This window comes from Protopterus annectens, chromosome 7.part1, assembly GCF_019279795.1.
Source record: "Protopterus annectens isolate FY-2018-M chromosome 7.part1, PAN1.0, whole genome shotgun sequence".
Classification (NCBI taxonomy): Eukaryota; Metazoa; Chordata; order Ceratodontiformes; family Protopteridae; genus Protopterus; species Protopterus annectens.
In genome coordinates this window covers 92,174,130-92,190,200 of record NC_056740.1, presented here as the reverse complement: position 1 = coordinate 92,190,200, position 16,071 = coordinate 92,174,130, and the positions used below count along the sequence as shown (strand labels likewise).

The 16,071-nt window shown below is 37.8% G+C and overlaps 1 protein-coding gene across 2 annotated transcripts in view; it reads left to right on the top strand.

Annotated features, from left to right (window-relative positions):
• Positions 1-16,071, top strand: part of MYO1E (myosin IE) — a 1,655,775-nt gene that overhangs the window by 610,062 nt on the left and 1,029,642 nt on the right. The window lies entirely within an intron of this gene.

Sequence of the window (16,071 nt, the reverse complement as noted above, 5' to 3'; positions counted from 1 at the left end):
AAGCTTTTTCATGTCCCAACAAAAAGGCAGATGGAAGAGTTTGTTGGTCTCGCCTTAAGAATATATCCTCTCAGGTGTGTTCTGATTTAGAAGCTAATTTTACATTGGCTGTTGTATTTTAAGGTATATAAAGCTACAAATGGGATGCATTTGAGGAAAGCTCTTGGAATAAATGGGCTCACATCTGATTTTAGAGGGAAGTTTTCATTTATATTTCTTATAATCTTTTGATGTTCTGTAAACAGGTGATGAGCAATGTTTGCTTTCCAGAGGATAGTTAAGCAGCAAAAGTGTTAATGTTCCTTAAACCTAGTATGAATAAATATTCCTCTTTCATTTATAGAGTGATGTCTTCTTTTTAGCTTGAATTGAATAAATACACTAATATTCTGGCCAAAAGGCTAGACAGATCTGTTATCTTAGCATAAGATCAGGGATTGGCATAGGCAGGGGGCCCTAACTTGGCTTAACAGGAAATGAATAGCAGAAGGTTATTAGTTCCCTTGTGCTGCCTTTTTATATATTTTCATAATGCATTTAAAAGGTAGTTTCCCTAGTCATTCATTACTAAGCATTAACATACGTAACAAGTGTTTATATTCTGCAATGGGAAAGATTCTCATCCTTGCAGTATACTTAATGGGATCTGGCAGGACTGCCCAGCTGTCCTGTCCATGCTTATTTTGGTAGCACAGACCTTGATCTCCTGTATTGATTCTCATTGTAGTTATTTGTGTATACAATTTGGGGGGAGCTAAGCAGATAATTTCATTATGGTTTGCAGACAAATGCATTGTATGGCTAAAGCAGCCTTTCACGTGTCTTCAGAAAGTTCTAAGGGGGTTTTACCAAGTCAGTTTTGTTCATAGGTTGGTACTAGGCTATCAGCCCTAGGGCCTATACAAGCCTAGCCATAACAATTCCCTGGCTATTTTTTCCCACACTATTTACTTTCCTTTAACCCTGTCTAGCAGGGTGACTGACGTGATCCCTGGGGTGAATTTCCTTTCTCCCATCCAATCATCAAGGTCCCTTTTGAAGAGGGCCAAAGAGGCACTCTGCTTGTCATGTATGGGCAATCTATTCCAGAGTCTGAGGAGTCTCTGGGTCAGGAACCTATCCCTTCAGCATGTTTTGTTTATTGTGATGACGGGGTTTAGATCCCTGGATCATGTGGCTCTGAGGGATTGGGATTGCTTTAAGTGTAGCATGTCCAACACCTCTGGGTTTGGCATGGCCTTGTATCTTAAGCAGAGATCACCTCTGAGTAGACGATATGCGATAGAGTATAGCTGGAGCTTTTTAAGGTGGTCAGCATAGGGCATCTGCTTTAGGCCTGTGATTCTTTTAGTGAGGTATTTCTGCGGCCTTTCCAGTTGCTGCAGATGTCTTGAGAGGTACATACCAAATGGGGCATTGTATTCTATAATGGGTCTAATGAGGGATGGGTACAGTGGGACAATGACCTCCTTTTTTCTGCATGAAAAGCCCTTAGTGATGAGGTGTGCAACATAGAAGGATTTCCTGACTGTTGTGGCAATGTGGTTATCGAAGGTGAGACCACTGTCCACCTGTGTCCCTAAGTCTCTTATCATGCTTTCAGTGTTTAGTGTGCTGCCACCTATATGGTAATTCATGGATACGTGTTTTTTCCCAAAGGGGATAACTATACATGTTTTGGCATTGAGCTTGAGCCCATGGCTTTGGCAGCAAGCATCTGTTTCTGTAAGGCCCTTTTGTAGAGTATCCACATCATTTGGGGATTCAATAATGGTTCCCAGTTTGCAGTCATCTGTGAACTTTGTTAGCCAGAGTCCATTAGTGTTGGCCTGTACTTCAGAGAAGTAGATGCCAAACAAGAGCAGTCCCAGGACTGAACCCTGAGGTACTCCACTTGTCTCTTGTCTGGAGCTGGATTTGGAGTCAGCTACTTTTACAGTGTGGGTTCTGTCAGTAAGCGAGTTGGCAACCCATAAAGTGATGTAGGGATTAATGCCCATCTTAGTAAGTTTATCTATGATTCCAGAGTGAAGGATGGTGTCAAAGGCCTTGGCGAGGTCCAGATAGGCTGTGCGCCTTACCCTCGTCCATGACTCTGAAGACTGATTCGAAGAAGTCACTCAGGTTCAGGAAACAATATCGGCCCTTCATGAACCCAAACTGGGTGAGGTCCAGTGTTTGAAGGTTGCCAATGTCTTTGTTTATAAGTTCCATGATAATACGTTCCATGGCCTTGCAGATCAGGCTCGTCAGACTGATGGAGCAGTAGTTCCTGGGATTCAAGGTGGATCCCCCCTTGTGGAGTGGGATAACTGTAGCTGTGCGCCACTCAGTGGGCACCAAGCCTGAGGTGAGGGTATGATTAAACATGACCCTTATGTGAGGAGCCAGTTCATTTTGTAGTTCATGCAGTACACAGCTCGGGATGTCATCTGGTCCCATGGATGCTGTATTCTTAGCTTTGGTGAGTGTGTTTTTTACCTGTGTGGCCATTATTACCGGAATTTGGCAATTTTCCGGTATTGAGATGGGCCATTTAGTGGGTGAGAGGGTGTTGAAGTTGGCACTGAATCGATCTGCCAGGATATTGGCAATATCCTTGGGATCAGTATATTTAATGTCATTCTGTTGTAGCTCAGAGCAGATCTGAGCATTGCCATTTAGATTCGTGACATAGTTATAGAATGTGTATCAATCAAAACGACACTCCTGCGCGTAGGGCAAATGCACGGCTCAAAAACACAACAAAAATTCTAGTAAAGACAGAGCCAGCATGCTGTGTACGAAATCATTTTAATAAAGAAAATAAACAGACCGGTTTCGGATGGAATAATATCACAGACTTCCTCAGTGCAAATAAGACAAAATGAAATTAAATTCAACAATAAATACATGCTTCTAGAGGCTGATTGGTCCATCTAAAATTGTTCATTCAAACCAGGAGGGAACAACCCTCCCAGTTTCACAATCCACTTTTTCTCTTTATTATTTAAAATGGAATGCCATCCAATTTTATTGGACTTATTGCCCTTTAAAATGTCAATAATCAGAAATGAGAACCTAGCAGTTGGATGTATCAAATGATGTTTATGAAGTGCATTTGAAAGTTTTTTATTTTTAATATTGCTTATGTGTTCTGAAATTCTTATTCTAAATGGGCGAGAGGTCTGACCAATGTAAAAAGAACCACAGGCACATGTAGCTTGATATACTAACCAATCAGTACTACAGTTGGCAAAGAAATTAATATCATAAACTGTAGAACTGTTGCGACTAGAAAATTGTTTAGATTTTACCATCTTATCACAGTGGATACAATGTCCACATGGATATCAGCCAACTAATGGGTCTCCCATAATGGTAGTTTGTATATATTGGGAAGGTTGATATATAGACCCATGTTTATAGTGATTGAAACAAGAAGCAAGGTTTTTACCTTTACGGTATGAGAATAAACAACTTTCAGGTATAATTTGAGATAAATCTACATCATATTTTAAGATATTCCAATGTCTCCTAACAATTTCAGTCAAGTTCACCGTGTTCCTAGCATATGTTGTGACCAACCTAATAGGTTGCTTTGTTTTAGAATTATGATCCTTGTACTTCAAAAATTCTTCCCTATTTGTTGAATTGACCAAATTGCTTGCCTGCAACACATAACCCATGCCATAGCCCCTGGCTTTAAATCTACCAGTAAGATCCTTCCTATGATTCTGAAAAGAAGAATCATCTGAACAAATTTGTTTTGTTCTAATAAATTGTTATTTGGGGATGTTGTGGGCTATGTGTGGAGGATGAAAACTAGACGCATGGAGTATGGTATTGTATTGGGGATATTTTCTGAACACTTCAGTGCCCAGCGTGTGATCTGATAATCTATTAATATTTACATCCAAAAATGTAATACTATTAAGATCATAATGGATGGTAAATTGCAATCCCCAAGGATTCCTATTTAGGTAAACTAAACATTTATCTAACATGTTGACCTCTCCTGTCCATACCATCCAACAATCGTCCAGGAAACGTCTCCAAATGTTAATATATTCTAAATAAATGTTAGTACCAGGGTCATAAATAAGCTGTTTTTCAACAAAAGCCATGAACAAATCAGCGTATATGGGGGCAAAAGAAGCCCCCATTGCTGTACCCTTTGTTTGTAAATAACTTGTATCTTGATAAAAAAATACATTACTGCTGAGAACATGACGTGCTAACAAGAACCAAGTACCAAGAAAGAATTGAAATCAGAATCATATAAATTGGCCACCTCCAACCAATATGTAAGTGCCTCCAAACCAGATTCATGGGGAATATTGGTATATAAGGCACACACATCAAGTGTGCACATCAACCAGTCTGGTTCCAACTGACTCTCTGAAATAATTTGCAGGAAGTTAGTGGTATCCTGTAATTGAGACCGAACAAGATGGAGGAGGGGCTTAAGATATTTGGTCAGATAAAGAGATAGTGGTTCCGTGATGTAACCTTTGCCTGAAACAATCGGTCTGCCCGGTGGATGTATGGGATTTTTGGCAAAACATAGATATATTGGTTAGCCGGGTCCTGAACCATCAATTGGTGCATGATATCATTAGTTATAATTACTTCATCCCTGGCCCAAACCAAAAATTCATCAATTGATTTTTTGAAACGATGGATGGGATTTATAGGCATTTCAAAATAGTATCTGCAATCAGATAACTGCCTTTTAGCTTCCTGATCATAATCTTTCCAATTCAACACAACCACAGCTCCACCTTTGTCAGCTGAGATAATGACAATATTTTTGTTGTTTTGTAGTTCCAGAATAGCTTGTTTTTCATGAAGAGTTACATTATTTGATTTATACTGTGTCTCAGACCTAGAAAAGTGCAGATCTTTGAGAACGCTATTCTGGAACTGATGTACCAAAGGATGCATAGGTGGAGTGAAAGAAGATTTATGATATATAAACTTATCATCCAAATCATCATTATCATTATTGCCAAAGAACAATCTTAAGTTCAAAATTCTACAAAAAGACAACAAATCCTGAGCAAACAATTCCTCAGACACCATGAATCCCGGAATAAAAGTCAAGCCTTTATTAAGCACAGATAAATGGGCCGGAGATAGTACAAAGTCAGATAAATTTAAAACATTCTTGCTTTGATCTTCCACTAATTCTGTATGACCATTTTCAACAGACTCTGAATATTGTCTATACCTTCTGTGTTTGCGTCCCCCCACTTGTACCTGGGCCTAAAGGGACATATAATATAGTCCTTTTGGGTGAAGGTGAACTTGGTACTGATTGTAACTCATTATCTGTACAAGAAGAGAAGTCCTCAGTTGAGGAGCCAGTGTCATGACCAAATTTTCTTAAAATGGAACGTGGTCTCTTTCTCTTAGAGGTTTTAGACAATGTGGGTGTGAATCTCACATGTTTGGAATTATTTGAAAAGGGATTACCCTGCTGATAGTCACCTTGATCCCTCTTGAATTTCTTAATTTTTCTGCTTTTAAGCTGTTGTTCTAAATTATTTAGATCTGTGGCTACTTTATTAAGGTGCTGATTAAAATAAGGTTCACCTTCATAAGGTTTCATGTCATTCACCATTTTGGTCACCACATCAATTTCTTTGTCAATTATTCGATCATAATACTTAGAAAGAGTTTCCACAAAGGACATACTGGCCTGCTGCTGTATCTGTGACCACTGATCACTGAGCTCCGAATCTACCGTCCCCACATGAGGTTGTATGCATACTCTCAGGCCCCAAGGGGTTATACCTTTGGCAATGTATGCCTTGAACAATTTAGAATGCCGAATGTTGGCTCTGAGAGTACGAAGCTGTTTAGATAAGCCTTCAAAAGCTAAAATACAAGCAGATTCCAAATTGGATGCATCATCAACCATATTGTTGGCTTGAGAGGGAGCTCCAAGCCCAAATGCCCGAAGATCTTTCCTATCAGCTGATAGCCCTATTATTAAACTCGAAAGATCCATAGTTGAAACTATATTTTTTCAAAAAGATATAAGTTGAATAAATACCAAAAGTAGTAGCTGACAATAATAGCCACAACAACTATGCCAGCAAAAATGAAAATCCAATCATATATATTATTTGACGGCGGTAGGAGGAACAATAACAGCCCAAATATACATGAAAAAAAGAATGAACATATCATTCAAAAACCCAGCTGTGTCCCAACCTACTCAAACCACCATTTGCCTCTCTGAATTCCTATTTGTAACAAAAAACAAGTGGTTCCACTGCAACCACTAAAAATGAAACTCTGGACCACGGAACAAAAGTGATCTCATGGAAAAAAAATATATATACAGCAGCAAGGCCAGATAGTTTCAAAATATTTTGGTGTTATGACCAAAAGATGAAATAATCAAAAAACCTTATTCTTTATCTGTGGGACCAAAAATTGTATGTGTTGGTTCATATGCCAATGTTGCCAACAACAAATACAATATATAAAAATGAATTTGTAATGTGTCCCATATGTCTAGATTGATGTAACCAAAACCAACTAAATAATAAGTATAAATTGCAGAACAGTATATCAATCAAACCCTAGATCATAACCTATATTTTGTACTAAAAGAAAAGAAGGGGGTAGTGTGTATCAATCATGCAATGTCTCATCCATTGGAAAATATTTACAATGTTCAATATACAAAATTTTAAAGTTAGAGTGTTAAATAGGTTCCTGAAACAGAAATCAAACATTCAACAACTGTATAGAAATTCTAACTATCCATTGTAAAGATAATGATATTCCTATAAACAAAGTACAAATATCACAAAGAAAAAATTTTTTCTCCACATAATGTCGCCAAATAATCGAAAGTTCCACATTGCCTTGTGATTGTAATAACAAAAAGAAAAGGGAGCCCATGAATTAAAAGAAAGGCTAACATACTGAAAAGAGTCCATATAGTGCATACATATGTTCCAAATGAATCTCAAAATGTCACATACGCTTGCTTCAATTGAACCCAAATCTGTAATGACGTTGCAAAACACCAAATGGCTGAAGCTTCCAATGCTCGACGAATACGATCGCACACATCACCAAATAATAAGCCACTTAAAACTATGCTTCATAAGAAGATCTTCCCAAATAAATGTCCCAACTGTAAATAGTTCCAATAGAATCTTGATTGTCCATTATATGAATACTGTCCCAATGAAAAAGATGCCACTCTGTGTACAATCGCCAAAGTAAAAAAGAATTATGACAGTACCCTGTGTTCCCAAACAGCAACAAGGCCCATCAATTCAAAAAATACAAGCCTCTGGTATTGCATGTGTATGTCCGTAAGAGATTGTATACACATGCTTGAAATAATCCACAATGTCCAGAAATTATTTGGAAACCCAAAATATCAGAAGCTTGCAATATGCAACAGCTCCAGTTGAACACATCACCCAAATAGTGAAATGCTTATACTGCACCGTACAGACAATAATGATTCCACCAAATATGTTCGCATTACAAAGCTTAGTCATCCACCATACCAGAAAACAGCGTGTTGGAAACTAACGCCTCGCATATCTGAAGCGTGCTTCTGGATGGTAACAAATAGAACAATAAATCCTCAGCACTCCTAAATAAAGATTCCACTAAAAGGACGTCCAAACGCCACAAAGAAGATATATTAATAAAACAAAAACACGATTGCACAGATAATGTGCAATCAGTATCAAGTCCACAGGCCCCCAGCAGGAACAGGAAAAAGGTGTACCAATCAAAACGACACTCCTGCGCGTAGGGCAAATGCACGGCTCAAAAACACAACAAAAATTCTAGTAAAGACAGAGCCAGCATGCTGTGTACGAAATCACTTTAATAAATAAAATAAACAGACCGGTTTCGGCCGGAATAATATCACAGCCTTCCTCAGTGCAAATAAGACAAAATGAACAACCCTCCCAGTTTCACAATCCACTTTTTCTCTTTATTATTTAAAATGGAATGCCATCCAATTTTATTGGACTTATTGCCCTTTACAATGTCAATAATCAGAAATGAGAACCTAGCAGTTGGATGTATCAAATGATGTTTATGAAGTGCATTTGAAAGTTTTTTATTAGTAGTTCATGCAGTACACAGCTCGGGATGTCATCTGGTCCCATGGATGCTGTATTCTTAGCTTTGGAGAGTGTGTTTTTTACCTGTGTGGCCGTTATTACTGGAATTTGGCAATTTTCCGGTATTGAGATGGGCCATTTAGGGGGTGAGAGGGTGCTGAAGTTGGCACTGAATCGATCTGCCAGGATATTGGCAATATCCTTGGGATCAGTATATTTAATGTCATTCTGTTGTAGCTCAGAACGGATCTGAGCATTGCCATTTAGATTTGTGACATAGTTATAGAATGCCTTTTGGTTGTCTTTGGAATCTTTGGCAATTTTATTTTCGTAACTAGCTTTGGAGGATTTTATGAGGGATCTCAGTTTCTTACTGAGGGTGGTAAAGGTGTTTTTTGCATCCTGGGATTTTCCTCTTTTCTGCAACAGTTACTTCCTTTTGTTGTAAAGTTTGTTTATAGCAGGGGACCACCAGATTGGCTTCCCTTTTTTGGAGGAGATCATCTTGTTTCTATTTGGGATGGCACAATTCATGCATGAGTGGATGTGCTCATACAGTGCCTTAGCGTAGGACTCAGCAGTCGAATTTTCAGTTCTCGTCTGCATTGGTGTCATGAAGTTTGTCACTTCTGACTTGAGTAGCATGAAGCTGGCTTTGGAGATATTTTTTTATGGAGGTTTCCTTACTGGGGGGGTGGGGGTGGGATGTGGATGTTAAGGGTAATTAGCTTGTTTCTGCTTAATGTATTGTATCTTGATGTAAGATCTCATTTGTCAATCTTTGACCTTCAAATTGTCACCAGTGCCATGTATATAGTTATTAAGCTAGATTTTAAATCTTCTAATTTGATAGCGTTGAAGTTTAAGACCCTGAATAGGTTTCTGAAGGGCAAGAAAGCCTAATGGAGGACATCTTTATTGCTTTTTTTAAGCCAGATATAGCAAGTTAAAATGATGCTAACCCTTGAAATTGTGTTAGGTGTCTCACCCACTTAATATACTTAGAATATGTAAAGAAATTACAGGGATTTCTTTGCAGCTTTACATAGAATAATAACTAGTCTAGAATCAGCTGAAGTAGGTTGCAGGTACCCAGGAAGAATGGTGACCTTGCTGGTGAAAATGTACTCCTTTATGTTGTTGCCTTTTTTCAACAGCAAAATATCAGTGCATGAATCCTATCAATCCATTATGGATCATTTCTGAAGTATTTGTCCATCTTGATATAAAGGTTCACATATAGGTAGAATTTCATAAGGCTTGAAACAGGGTAAGTATAGAAATATGGATAAAGTATCATTGTGCCTTAGTTAAGGAAGGTAGGAAAAGTCCTACTGTGTTGACTACTTTGTGATAATTCAGGCATGTGCATTAACAAGCCAATGATCTCATGACTAAGATGGAGATCCAATGAGATCCAGTACAGAGTGTATCTGAGTTATTGTGGCGCTAACTTTCTCATGGAATTTAAAAAGATTAAGGAGAAATACCTTAGTTATCACTGGGTAGAATCAGTACTTACAGCTGTATGTAGGACAGTGTCAGAAAGCATAGTACAGGACTACAGGGACGATGTTTGGGAGATGAGGAAGCAGACAGATGGGACATTTGCTGTTAGTAAATAGGTCAGAGTAAAACAGTTTACCAGAAGTTTTCTATTAGAAGCATCTTTCTTTTTGAGGGAATTAGACTAAAATGGGAGACATCAACCTCCCCTTTTGAGTCAAGCAAGTGGGACAAATCCCTTGCAGAATGTATGCTGTCCCACACCAAGTTGCATTCTGTTGCTAGACTAATTAGTAGAACTAGGTCTTTTAAGGTGACATCTGTTGGAGCTGTGCTAAGTCAGATACAGGCTATTTTCATACAGTACAGTCTCGTATCACAATTGCTGTTCTGCACTGGGGATAAAGTGATTGAGTCCACTGCATGGGCTACAAGAAGTAACATTTCAAATAGGACAAGCACTTTTGTTTCATGGGTATTACATCTAATGTATATACTGACTCAAATAGTATGCTGGTTTGGCTTACAGTATTGATTAGTGTGCCGAAAGCTGCATTTATATTCATTGGATGGTTTACCCCCCCCCCCCCCACGCACACACCCTCTAATGTATTTATACTAACTCCAAAGTTATGCAACTGAGAAAGGTGCAAAGTAATGCCTTCTAGATTAATTTAGAGTAAGATGCCATTCATGTATTTAAACAGTTGAGTAAACAGTTGATAAAATACATACTTAAAGCAGCATATTCATCAAAACAAAATGTCATATAAGTGAACATCTCTCCCCTGCATTCCAAGTAATATTCTGAAGGTTCAAATTTTACTTTTTAGAAATGCTCTTTATTAAATTGGCATATAAAAAGTAGTAGCTGGTGAATTCATTTTTATGGGGTTATGACTTTGGCATGTATTTCAATCTCATTCCACCTTCATGCAGATGTAGAGACAGATTACCCTGTAATCCATTTACATATATAACCAGTTGAAGTTACTGTAGTTCAGGGCTATAATTCACAGAAATGGGGACTTTCCTTATAGTAACTGGTGTAACATTTTAACCAACTTTGTAGTAGTGTACTATTTAAAACCACTCTTGTTTTATGTGTTTTTTTCTGGTGATGTATTATCCTGATTGCCATTGTTGGATAAAATTGGTCACAGTGCAGCACAATTCACTCCCACTGTCCTTCTTTTTGGTTTTATGTATAGTATTATTTAATTCCTTGTTTAATAACATCATCCCTTTTATGTGTAATGTGAGTTGGTGCTTGTTTGTAGTTACAGATTTATATCTGAAGCTTTTGTTAATTCTGCAGTTGCTTCAAGTGTATTTGATATGTCCATATGGCAACATTTTATAATATCATCTTCTGAACCTTTTCTGCAAGCTTCATTCATCATCTTATTTCTAGAAGCATGTGTCTGTACACACTGTGATGTATTTTTGTTTTAATCTGCTTGCCCCTGACAGAAACATTTAGTAATAAAATAGTTTGTCTGATTTCTGCTCACTGTTGTCCATTTCATAATCCTTTGTAATCATGCTCAAATTGCACTAGTGAGTTCAGCAGTAGTACATCTATATAGTAAATTGTGCCATCTAGTTTAACATGTTTATTATGCTGCCCTTTTTCCCATTGTGTTTGCCAAAGTTAACATTCGTTCTTATTGACTTGTACACCATCAGTGTCTTGTGCTCAGTCCTGCACCGTTTATAGCACATAAAAGCTATATATGTAGACCATGTGCTACATTAAGCACTGTTGTAGCTTGTTTGCTTGAGTCAATGGATGACAGCATGTTGCATGTAACACATGCATGTTCTGTCCAAGACTCTGCTCTGCTGTGCTGTTCTTTTAAATAATTGTGTCAATAACATTTGTTGTAATCAAATCCTGGTACGTAGCATGCATCAATAACAAGTAATTTTGTACCCTTTAATCTTTTCAGGAGCTACATGCAAATCTCCATGTCTCACTATTCATCTAGTAACAAAGTTTTGGTAATGTTACACAAAAAAGCCATATCATCTACGCTCAAAGCCAAAACTTAATGGCTAGTTTTCAAAAAGGGGGAAAAACAGCTGAAACAGGCAGACAATGGACTTTGTTACTTTTCTGAGTTTGTCAGGGATATACCTCTCAACCTCTTAGGACAAGAAATCTGGACAAAGCCTTAATAATAGGGGCCAAAGGCCCAAAACTAGGGACAATTTTTAAATATTTCTCTTATAAACTTAGAGAGCTGATAGAATAACAGGTTTTGCATTTGCATGAATATTCGTAAGGGTATGAAGCTTGAAACTCAAATGTCTGTCATTTTCTGACTTCAGTTCTCAATGCCAGAAAGTCAAAAACTTTGAGAAACAGAACAAAATAGGCGGCAAAAAATCTGGACATTCTATGAAAATCTGGAAAGCTGAGAGGCACAATGTGGGACCATAGCTGTTTTTGATGACAAAAATTCCTGTAGCAGGATGTCCAGTAGGGAAAAAAAATTACTTTCTGTGCAAACCACCCTCTTCCACTCTTTATTACTCTTCTAAAAAAAATAAGACATGTTAATTGTGCACATGAAGGCCATAACAGACTGTCTCCAAAAATAGCAGACAATTGGCAAGTGTTTAAAAAGGCACTCGCGACAAGACAGGGATGGGCTCTATTATTAGTTTCAAATCAGGAATAATAGCAACATCTCAGATGGGGAAGTCTTAGGACAGGACATCCCAAATGGGCAAATGATTTCAACTTCTTAGTTTGCGTGGGCACCACAGAGCACTGCCTGCCACTGCCATTATTCCTGGCTGCCACGAAAACTAACGTGGACAAAGAGCATGCTCTACCAAATTAGTGGCACTTGAACTTTGAACAGTGTACATGTGAGCTTTAAGCAGTCTACTTTATACCACTGAACAAGTTCTTGTCTGTAGCTTGCTCTGAGGAGGATTCTCCAAAAAGCAAGCAACTCTTCTCTGTTCAACCAGTGCAAAACTTTAATTTCACATCTTAGATTACACATCTTCGCCAACAGTTACCTACATTTAAATCAGATGCTAAGACACTTGTCCTTATCTGCTAGGTAATGTAAACAGGCTACCAGTCTTTTACTCCTTGTACTCCACATGGGAACTACATCAAAAATACTTTGTATGAAGGTTGTCGGTTACGTCACTAGTACTGTAATTGCCCTCCACGTAGCCTGCTGCCGTGCTTAATTTGCTCACAGCCCATGTCACATATGTCACTGGTATCTACTTTGTTTATTTAACATTCTCAAGATCACAGAGCCAAAAAGACTGTACTTCAGTTAGGAGAGGGAAAAAGGGAAAATTAACTATGCAGTTCAAACTTTTACTTTGAAACTTATCACCAATAAATAATAAATCAAAGACAGGATCCTTCTGCAAACACATTACAAAGATTGTTGAATATCTTCAAGTTATTCAGTGGCTGTTCAAAGTTCGAGTTTTAACTAGATGGTAATTCATGCCTATGCCTTGTCAAGTCTTATTGCTCAAGTAATACATAATCAGATCATAAATTAAAAAAAAAAAAGAAGGAAACAATATAAAGCAGTAAAAAATAGTCTCTATTTCAGAAAGTCAAATCACGACAAGATCTTCCATATTTATATTTAAAACTGACAAACCACAAATCAAGACTCCTTGTTCTAGCTTGCTGCCAGCATGTTATAGTGCATATGTGCACAACGCTTCATTTCCTACACCAATAAATATCCTGACAGCTATTGCACGTAGATATGACAACAGTTATATATTGGTAGCCATAGCAAGACCTTTTTTAAAGACTGATACCAAATAATAAGGAGCAGATGTGTATGGTACATGTGAATTTTTTATGCTCTATATGAGTAGCTGTGCACGAAAATTCTAGCATTATCAAAAGTAAGGTTTATTTACCAGTTTGTAAAAGATACATTTACTGCAATCTCATCTTTCCCCATCTTTTGTTGTCTGCATTTAGTGTTTCCCTACCTGAAACCATACAATATAGTCTATTTTCTGAAAATGTATCTTGGTAAATTACCCCTCCCTGCTGTAATGTTACTGTTTTGTAATTCATAGAGTGCTATGAGTATACCCTGGCACTGGCAAAAGACAAGCTTGTTAAGCACCTCTCTGACACAGGAAAGGTGCTTAACCAGCTTGTAGTGCATGGAGCAGCATGAGTACCTCACAAAGCCCATGCAGCAGCTGGAGAGACCACAGAAATTCCTCACCTAGAGAATCCAGGGCCTGAAATATCTAAAACGAAAATTGCTAGCAAGTAAGGCAGGTGCACAAACCACAGTAACTTGAGTATAAATGAAGCAGAATAATAGAAACAAAAATATTTATTTCAGTGGCAATACATGAAATGTGGTTGACAGACTGCATTTAAATATTAAAGCCAATAAAGCAAATAATGACATCATTTCCTGTTGAATCCAGGAAAAAAGTTTTGCAAATGAAATACATATTTATATATGTATAAAAATGTTGTATGTATAAGAATATTAACAACAAAAATTGAATGTATCTAAATATCTACCCTACACTGACAGGCTAAAAGCCCTATCCCTCTACTCAGTCTCCTACAGATGCCTCAGAGGTGACCTCTGTCTGCATTACAAAGCAATCTCAGACCCGCCATGATGGGACTGCTGCATATCCGTAAATTAAGCTCCACTCGAGTAACCCGCGTGTGTGACCTCAACCTGGTCTGTGACATCAATACAACTTGTTGGTGGGACAGATCTGTGTCCCAGAGACTCCCTTATTTGTGGAATAGCCTCCCTCTCCATGTAAAGCAGAGTACCTCATTAAACCTTTTTAAGTGTACCCTGGATAACTGGATAGGGAACAGAAAAAAAAACCCTGGGATTCCACCTATGTCCCTGCTGGACAGTGGCATAGGGTGCTGACTTGTTGGAACATGGGCTAAATTCTTGGCTAGGCTTATAAGGGCCTCAGGGCCAATAGCCTAGTAACTTCTTATGATCCTATTATACTCCAAAACTGGGAAAAAGATAACTTGTTAAGCACTTCTCTAGTGCAAGACCCAGTCATAACAGCCCACTAAACACTGTTAGTCAGGTCTCATACTAGGGACTATCAATGAATACTGTTGCCCAGCAAAGAACTACAGAAAGTAAAATGCTTTTATTTCTGCCTATTTAATTGCCAGTTAATTACCGCTAAGTTTGTCATGTTTTTGCTCTGTCCGTAGTATTTTAAATCGCTGAAGACTGCACTCAGTCAAAACTGCCAACATTAAGATTTCATACATTTCATTGCTCAGAAAATAGCATACTGATTCAAAATCCATTGCTCTATTAAACTTTTAAGTCAATTACAGGAATATTTAAAAACGCTGTCTTTAATTCTTATCCTGTGTCCCCTGCAAAAAACTTGACAAGTGTACTGCTGTCTGTTTGACAATGCTCACTAAATGCTTTACCAACTTTCAAAGCAGGTAAACACTGCTTTTTTTCTATAACTAGTGGTACAAGGAGCAGATAAAGCTACATTTAAATACAGATACAGATAAAGCTACTATAAATAACTCTACTCCATATTGATTTCCTAAACTACTGCCTCATTCTGAATTTAATGTAATCTAACATCTGTATCGTGACTGTATATATTGTAAATCATTTACTATCTGTCTTTTGCTCTCCCCCTTCTGGGAATAATTCTCATTACTGCCAACATACAATTTTAAATGCTATGTAACAAAGAACAACAACTTGTCTCTAACTTAAAATGTAATGTATGTTCTCCAACATTTTCTACTGTACAACTGCCTCTCTCTGAATACATCAATATCATGAATGTATACATTGTAAATAATGTACTTTCCACCTGTTATTTGCCCTTTTCTGGGAAGAATTTTTCTTTACTGCCATCTTACAAATTTTAGTTGCTTTATAACCATTTTTAGATGTTTTATAACCACTGTACAACTTGTCTCCAGTCTAGTATGTAATGTATGTTCTTCAATTTCTGCTATTATACTTTGCTTAGTTTTACTATATAATACTATACTTTGCTGATTTTTACTATGTAATATGGCTGTGGTAGCGTTGTCGCCTCAGTTAGACGTTGCCCGTTTGATTCTCAGTTAGAGCGTCTTCTGTGTGGCGACATGCGTGAATGGGCGTTCCTTCGTTGAAGGTTGTGCATTAGGCCCGGCAAGCCAGCATGTCAAAATCTACTGCCAATCATTAGCGGACCGGAGTTCCCGCTGTGGCGACCCCTAACCGGGAAAAGCCAAAAGAAACAAACAAACAAAATATGGAGCTTTTTTCTCCGTGGCCCTCCACTGAAAACAGGCTCCTTGAGCCCAGTGGACCTCCCCGAGCATCAAACTGGAAATAAATAAATAAATAAATAAATAATAAATACATGTACTAGAAAGAGTTATGATTTAGTCTCTGAGTCTCTGATCATAAGCCTTTATTATGTA